Raw genomic sequence first — 8,819 nt, forward strand, 5'->3', positions numbered from 1 at the left:
TTGAGTTTATTGTTGTTTTTTTTTAATCCTTTGCTTTTACTATTTTTTCTATCCTTCTTTTCATGCACTACTTTTAACTGATTCTTTGTTTTTATTAACTTAACATTTCATCATTTACCTATATATTTTTTAAAGTGTCCAGCACCATCCTATGGTGCCTCTAAGATGTCTTAGATCTGGGGTCAGCAAACTTTTTCTGGAGAGGGCCACACAGTAAATATGTTTAGGCTTTGCAGGGTTTATGGTGTCTGTCGCAGTTACTCTGCTGTTGCTGTACGAAAGCAGCTATAGACAAGACGTAAACAAATAAGCGTGCTGGTGTTCCCATAAAACTTTATTTAGAAAAACAGGCAGCAAGCAGGTTTGGCCTGGAGGCTGTAATTCGTCAAGCCCGGCCTTAGATCCAGAACCGGAGCAGATATGAAGAACCCAAGAAAAACAGCTTCAGAAAGAGCCAAGTGAGTGAACAAATCTCACTGTCCTATCAACCAGACACCCACTCCTATTCCCAAGCTTCCAGTTCCTGGTGCTAGGATCATGGGGCCTCTTTGCTCACGTCTGAGTCTCTTAGTAACCGTATTTTTTGGTCTTCAGTAATCACCCAGAAACCCTGCTAGTCAGACTGTGGACTGAACCTTTCTCATTCTCACTCATTACTAGCACTGATCCTATACATAGTCTAGTTTTCATCTCCACATAACATCAGATTATGAGACTTCTTTCCAGACAAAATGCTAAAGAGAGCATAAGGCATCCAAAACGTATCCATGAGTCAGGTGAGGTGCCTCATGCCTGTAATCCCAGCACTTCGGGAGGATCACTTGAGCCCCGGAGTTCAACACCATCCTGGGTGATATAGCAAGGCCCCTTCTCTGCAAAAAAAATTAAAAATTAGCCAGGCATGTTGGTGCACACCTGTAGTTCCAGCTACTCGGGAGGCTTAGGCAGGAGGATCCCTTGAGCACAGGAGTTTGAGGTTATAGTAAGCTAATTGCACCACTGCCCTCCAGCCTGAGTGACACAGACAGACTGCAAAAGAGGGGAAAAAAATGTATCCACGGTCTTATGAAAGGCACCACAGAGGAGGTAGCATATGAGCTGAGTCTTTGCCGGGCAGAGAAGAGAAAAGTACATTTCAGGTAGAGGGGAAAAAATGACTAAATAGAAAACTGACATGATTAGATTTTAATTTTAGGAAGGTAAATGGCTTCAGTATGCAAGGGAAGAGTTGGGCAGGACCAGAGGCAAGGAGACAAAACAATAGGCTGTCACAAGAGCCCAGGCAAGCGAGGATAAAGATCCAATGAAGGCAGTGGTAACACAGCTGGGATGTCATCTCACACATCAACAGTTTCTACTATAATAATGAGAGAATTGAGTGATCCGCCGAATACGGGCAGTAGGAGAGGGGAGAGCAGGGTTAGGTAGTATTTGGGTTAGGATTAGAGAAGGGTTTGGGCTAGAATTAAGGTTAACGCTGGTTTACTCCCCATTTGAAAACATGATTCAAAAGATTCTCATAACCCGTCATAATTCGCCCCTTCTAAAACACATTCTTTTTCCCATTTTAATATCTCTAATTATAAGAGGTACGTTCGAACATTCTTTGTGTCTTAGTTTAATTGGCAGTATATTTTATCTCCTAGTGATAGCAGCACAATTAACCATTGTGGATCTTCAAATCGATGGCATCTTGGATTTTATGAAATGCAGTGAATGTGTTCAAAACACAATAGAAAATCAAATGATTCACATTAGGCCAGAGGGAGCAGAGCCATCACTGATGTGTATTGTTTGCTAATCATATTTTAAATCTTGTGTTTTAAACAGCAGATATTTTAAATCTTGTATTTTAAAGCTTGCAGAGACTATGAAGTGCTTCCTTGAAGAAAAGCTAATCAAACTCACTTATGGGTTCAGGAGAGACTACAGAGGGTCAGGTAGTTACCTTGGTGGTGTTCAGGCAACGACATGTAGGAACACATAAAAATTAAACAATAAAAACTAAGGTGGATTCTAAAAAAAAAAAAAAACCAAAATGGAGTTCCGAAAAAGAGAAGGTAAGAAATACAACAGAAAGTATAGGAGTAAATTACGACGCAAGAGTTATTATGGGAATTTTGTTCAGGAATATATCAAGCAAGTGAATTTGGTAAACAAAATAGCTATTTTTAAAATAACCTGTGACTCATTATCAACCTAATGTATGATTTGAGTTCATTCAAATGGGTCTTCTGTTGTTCAAACTGGACCGCGTGAGTATGTAATAAACAAAGTGTCATGTGAACATGTTAATTGCCTAAATCCGGAATAGGGCTAGAAATCCTAAAAGGTGCCTAAGGATAAGAAACTAAAGTCTCCCGAAAAAGAATTCTGTTTTCCTGCTTCTTGGCCGCACATGTAGATGAATATAACTGCCTCCCGTTTGGAATCCCTGACTCTGGTCTTATCTGATCCAATCTATGCCTCATGCCTCTACCACCCTGATTCTTCTTGATTACCATTTTCACATCGCTGTTGTACTCCAAAACCCTTAACAGCTTCCTAGTGCCTCCCAATTACCGTCTAAACATTTCTGCCTGACTTGTAAGGCCCCTGATCTGGTCTACGTAGCTGACCCAGATTCCCACTCTTTCTTCCTTGTGGCCTCCACTACCAACAGCTAATCTCAGTCTATCATCTGTACCTTTTCTAAGATATTTTTCTCCCAAACTGATATACCCCTTTAAAACTCCTGCCCATCAAAGTCCACTCTTTCAGGATCTTCCCCCAACGCAGTCAACAAGTCAGTCAGGATGGTCACAGTACCCAGAGCTCCCTGTGACACACACTTTTATAACCCAGCCCTGGAGCCACAGCAGTCCCAAGGGACTCCTTCTGCATAGGTGATCATGCTCCATATGACTGAGATCCTTTGGCCAGAGCTGATTGGATAAGGGTAGGCTCCTAACCTAGGTCAATAGTCAACAGGCTGGCCAGGGTCCCATGAGTTTGCCAGATGTGAAAGTTCTGCTTAAAAAAGGAAGATGAAGTTGCCTGGACCGATGGGATCCCCTCTCTTGGAAACCTCTGCAGAAGACACAGAGAGCAGGAGGCCTTCCAGGAGCAGGAGTGGAAACACCAGCGAGCAGTCAACACTCACAGTAGTGCCTGAGAGGGGAGTCCAGACCTGCTGCCCCAGGCCACAAGACCGACTTGTTACTAGAATGCTTTTGCATCTGGTACAGCCCCCCAAGTCTAGTTTCCATGGGGCCAGGTATAACACTGTTTTCATTTTCCCTAAGAACCCTGTCTGAAGGACCTTTTCTGGGATCTTGTGAAGCCTGATGACTGAGGTTCCTGTTTCCCATGCATGTCTATACAATACCTAAGGGAAACAGAATAAGTATTAATTCCATAAAACAAACAAACCTGATGCACACACTGACCTTCACTGGTCCCTGTTCTCTGAATGTCTACAGCATTTCCAGCCTGAGCCCATGCAATCTGGCACTTGTTTGTAACATCTTCTAAAAGTCTCTGACATTGCATATGCTTTAATTTTGCTTCCCAACAGATTATATACTTCCTTAAGGCAGGGTTCACAGTTTGTGTTTCTTTATTTCTCATCGCATAATGACCTTAAATAAGGTATTTAACCTCTCCAAGCATCAGTTTTCTCATTTTCAAAATTGGAATAACAATAGTACCTACTACTTAACAGGCTAAACTTGAAGAATAAATGAGAACACATCTATAAAGCAATTGACTTACTGCATGGCATACAATAGGTGCTCAATAAGTGCTGCTGGTGATAGTGATGGTAGTGGTAGTACTGGTAATGGTAGTGGTTGTGATGATGGTGGCGGTGGTAGTGATGGTGCTAGTGATGGTGGTGGTGGTGGTGATGGTGGTGGTGATGGTGATGGTGGTTGTGATGGTGGTGGTAGTGGTGATGGTGATGGTGGTGGTGGTGGTGGTGATGGTGGTTATGGTGATGGTGGTGATGGTGATGGTGGTGATGGTGGTGGTGGTGGTGGCAATGGTGGTGGTGGTGGTGGTGATGGTGATGGTGGTGATGGTGGTGATGGTGGTGGTGATGGTGGTGATGGTGGTTATTGTGATGGTGGTGGTGGTGATGGTGATGGTGGTGGTGGTGGTGATAGTGGTGGCAATGGTGGTGGTGGTGGTGATGGTGATGGTGATGGTGGTGATGGTGGTGATGGTGATGGTGGTGGTGGTGATGGTGGTGGTGGTGGTGATGGTGGTGGTGATGGTGCTGGTGGTGGTGATGGTGGTGGTGGTGGTGGTGGTGATGGTGATGGTGGTGGTGGCGGTGATGGTGGTGGTTGTGATGGTGGTGATGGTGGTGGTGGTGGTGATGGTGGTGATGATGGTGGTGGTGGTGGTGATGATAGTGGTGGTGGTGATGATGGTGATGGTGGTGGTGTGGTGGTGATGGTGATGGTGGTGGTGATGGTGGTGTGGTGGTGATGGTGGTGGTGGTGGTGATGGTGGTGATGGTGATGGTGGTGGTGATGGTGGTGGTGGTGATGGTGGTGGTGATGGTGGTGGTGATGGTGGTGGTGGTGGTGGTGGTGATGGTGATGGTGGTGGTGGTGGTGGTGGTGATGGTGGTGGTGATGGTGGTGATGGTGGTGGTGGTGGTGGTGTGGTGATGGTGGTGGTGGTGGTGGTGATGGTGGTGGTGATGGTGATGGTGGTGGTGGTGATGGTGGTGATGGTGGTGGTGGTGGTGATGGTGGTGGTGATGGTGATGGTGGTGGTGATGGTGGTGATGATGGTGGTGGTGGTGGTCGTGGTGACGGTGATGGTGGTGGTGATGGTGGTGGTGATGGTGGTGGTGGTGATGGTGGTGATGATTGTGGTGGTGGTGGTCGTGGTGACGGTGATGGTGATGGTGGTGGTGATGGTGGTGGTGATGGTGGTGGTGGTGGTGATGGTGGTGGTGATGGTGGTGGTGGTGGTGATGGTGGTGGTGATGGTGGTGGTGGTGGTGGTGATGGTGGTGATGGTGGTGGTGATGGTGGTGGTGGTGGTGGTGATGGTGGTGGTGGTGGTGGTGATGGTGGTGGTGATGGTGGTGGTGATGGTGGTGTGGTGGTGGTGGTCGTGGTGATGGTGGTGATGGTGGTGGTGGTGATGGTGGTGGTGGTGGTTATGGTGGTGGTGATGGTGATGGTGGTGGTGATGGTAGTGGTGGTGGTGGTGATGGTGGTGGTGGTGGTGATGGTGGTGATGGTGGTAGTGATGGTGGTGGTGGTGATGATGGTGGTGATGGTGGTGGTGGTGGTGATGGTGGTGATGGTGGTGGTGATGGTGGTGGTGATGGTGGTGGTGGTGATGATGGTGGTGATGGTGGTGGTGGTGGTGATGGTGGTGATGATGGTGGTGGTGATGGTGGTGGTCGTGGTGATGGTGGTGATGGTGATGGTGGTGATGATGGTGGTGGTGGTGATGGTGGTGATGGTGGTGGTGGTGGTGATGGTGGTGATGGTGGTGGTGATGGTGGTGGTGGTGGTGATGGTGGTGGTGGTGATGGTGGTGGTGATGGTGGTGATGATGGTGGTGGTGGTGGTCGTGGTGACAGTGATGGTGATGGTGGTGGTGATGGTGATGGTGGTGGTGATGGTGGTGATGGTAGTGGTGGTGGTGATGGTGGTGGTGGTGGTGGTGATGTTGTTAGTATATGCATCATATACTTCTGAATACATAGTAGATAATTTGGGAATATTTTTTGATATGTGGCTTGTCTGGCAAACTATATACTACATGAGTTATAAAGGAGATAAGAAGTAGAGATAACTAGAAATGAAAACCAAATTTGTGAACCAACTGCTTGAATATCAAGCTCTGTGCAGGATATATTATCTCATCTATACCTCACAAAAACTGATCGGCAGAAATTCAAATTTAAAGATGAGAGAGGTTAGAATAAAATAAAGGTAATGACTGGCCTAATTTTACAATACTAAGCAATAGCAATGGCTGTGTTTGAGATCTGATGACTCTGGTAACAGCACCTTTCCCACTACTCCATGCTATTGCACAAATAAGCCTCTGGGTGATTAATGGCCAGGGAGAAGAGAAGCCCGCAATGTTTTTTCAAGACCATGATGGTTTCAAAGTATAAACTTCATAGTTTTTCTCTGAAAGGGCCACCTTTATGCATACTAACTATATCATTTGTATCCTGATCTCCCCGTCAAACTGCATTTTCCATTGACAACTGATCAAGGTTTATATAAGTGTTAGTGGTAATAAAATTGAATACTCAATTTCAACTTTGATGTAAAAAGAAGAGGAAACACGACAGTGAGGTGTCAAGAAGTGGCGCTGAGGCTGCGGGCTGGGAAGCTGCCATCAGGACGCACGTCAAGTGAAGCACCATTGAGAAACCTCTTCAGATATATCATCAGCGAATTCTGTTCCTCGGAATTCAAATGATGGAAAGAGCTGCTCTGCCGGGGTCTGTCTTACTGAGCAAGTGAGAGAAATTGGAATAAAATAAATGTAATGACTTGCCCAATTTTACAATACTAAGAATTTGGGTGACTCCTGAAGCTACTTTCTGGACAACTGGCGTTGAGGGAGGCAGGAGAGTGCTAACATTTACTGAGCATCTAGGAAAACTTGAACCTCCACTTGCTTATTTAAGGAGCTCAGTGGTCCTCTGAGGATCTACATTTTCTCAGGATGAAGAATGAGGCCCAGACAGTGCTTGCTGGGGTTCCTCGGTGTGCAAACGCCGAAGCTGAACATCACTGCCGCGTCTGTCATGGCCGCCTGCCTCTCACGTCCCCTCTGGAGAAGAGCAGAGGGTTTGGAGTCAAGCCGGCTTAGATTCCAACCCAGCTGAGCCACCTTCAGCTGAGTGACATCTGGACACTTACCTAAATGTCCCTGAGCCTCAGTTTCCTCAGTCGGCTAGAAAGAATTCTTAGGAATATTAAATAGGAGAATCCATAAATAAGCCTCAGCACATAACCTAACAAGTAGGCACTGGACACAAGCGGCGACTATTACTGTAATTAATTATATAGCTGGACCTGCTCCCTGGGTCTCTGTTCTCGATTTTTTCTTCCTCAGATTCTCGCTGCTGATCCCTAACAGCTAAAAGCTAGCAAAACCGTTGTAGAAGCACCAGAGCCAGCACTACACATCAAGCAGCCGCTCTGGCTGTGTGGAAGAGCTGCCAGGGTGATGGAGAAAAGAAAATGAGATATGAGTTAGTCAAGCCGATACAGCAGCAGAAGGGCTAATGCAGTTGTGGGCTTTGTTCCCAACGGTTTCATCAGCGGAGAACAGAGGTGAGAGGCCTTTCTAACAGCCTTTCTCCAACCCCACCTGGAAAATTACATTAAATTCCGGGCACTTCAATACCATAAAGATGTAGAAAAGCTGAAGGGAGTTCAGAGAAGAGTAATAAAAATGATGGGGAGGTTGGGAGACTTGATTTACTAGGAAAGATTAAAATAACTAACTATGTACAGCACGTCTGGGTGGTGATGCTTGGGAGCAGCGGGGGGAAAGCTCGCAGCCTATAAATAATGGGGCCGTGTAAACACCGGGGCAGAACTATCTACACGGTGCAAGGAGGCACAGCCCCCGGGGAGGAGGAGACGATGGGAAAGGACAATGTATGAAGAACGCTGGGAAAGTTGTGTCGCTGGGTTTTGGGTTTCAATGTTTTGTTTTGTTTTGTTTTGTTTTGTTTTAAGACAGCAAGAAAGGCAGAGAAATTAAAGACACCAAGGAGTAATGTTCCAATTCAGCAGAAGAAAAAAAATCCTTTTTTTTTTTTTTGAGATGGAGTTTCACTCTTGTCGCCCAGGCTGGAGTGCAACGATGCGGTCTCGGCTCACTGCAACCTCCGCCTCCAGGGTTCAAGCGATTCTCCTGCCTCAGCTTCCTGAGTAGCTGGGATTACAGGCGCCCGCCACCACACATGGCTAATTTTTTTGTATTTTTAGTAGAGAGGGGATTTCACCATGTTGGTCAGGCTGGTCTCGAACTCCTGACCTCAGGTGATCCACTTGCTTTGGCCTCCCAAAGTGCTGGGATTACAGGCGTGAGCCACCACGCCCGGCCGAAAATCCTATTTTTCTAAATCATACTGGTTTCCAGTCTCTGCAAATCTACTACCCCAACTTATATAATACTCAATTGCCATTCCTTCCCACTAGATTGTAAACCCGGCAACAGGGGAAATGCATCCGTTTTGCTCACTGTTGACTCCATAGCCCCTAATGCAGTACTCGGCTCATAGCCATTATTCCATGAATATTGGCTGAAAGGAAAACTGAATGAATGAACAGTTTTCAAAGAAATAGAATGAAATAATTGATTACCAAAAATGATATGTAGTATTGGTCATTTTAAAGCACCAAAGATCTCTCAGGATTGTTGCTATGGATTGTAAGATATAAAATTTGGGAATGAGAGGGACCATTAAAAGTCATATTTCAATGATTCCCAACTTTTTTTCCCAAACCATTATATGTACATACCTATATTAATGCACAGTTTTCAGGACATTAATACATTTCTGTTTCTTTCTTTCCGCCTCTGGAAATGTGTATCAGTCAACAGATGAATGGATAAAGAAAATGTGGTATATACATACAATGGAGTACTATTCAGCCTTTAAAAAAAAGAAGGGAATCCTGTCCTTCGTGACAACTCGGATGAAGCTAGACGACATGATGCTAAGTGAAATAAGCCAGACACAGAAAGACAAACACCACATGATCTCACTTATGTGTGGAATCTAAAATAGTCAAACTCATAGAAGCAGAGAGTAGAATCTGTGGTTGCCA

The sequence above is a fragment of the Nomascus leucogenys genome, chromosome 5 (genome assembly GCF_006542625.1).
Source record: "Nomascus leucogenys isolate Asia chromosome 5, Asia_NLE_v1, whole genome shotgun sequence".
Lineage (NCBI taxonomy): Eukaryota > Metazoa > Chordata > Mammalia > Primates > Hylobatidae > Nomascus > Nomascus leucogenys.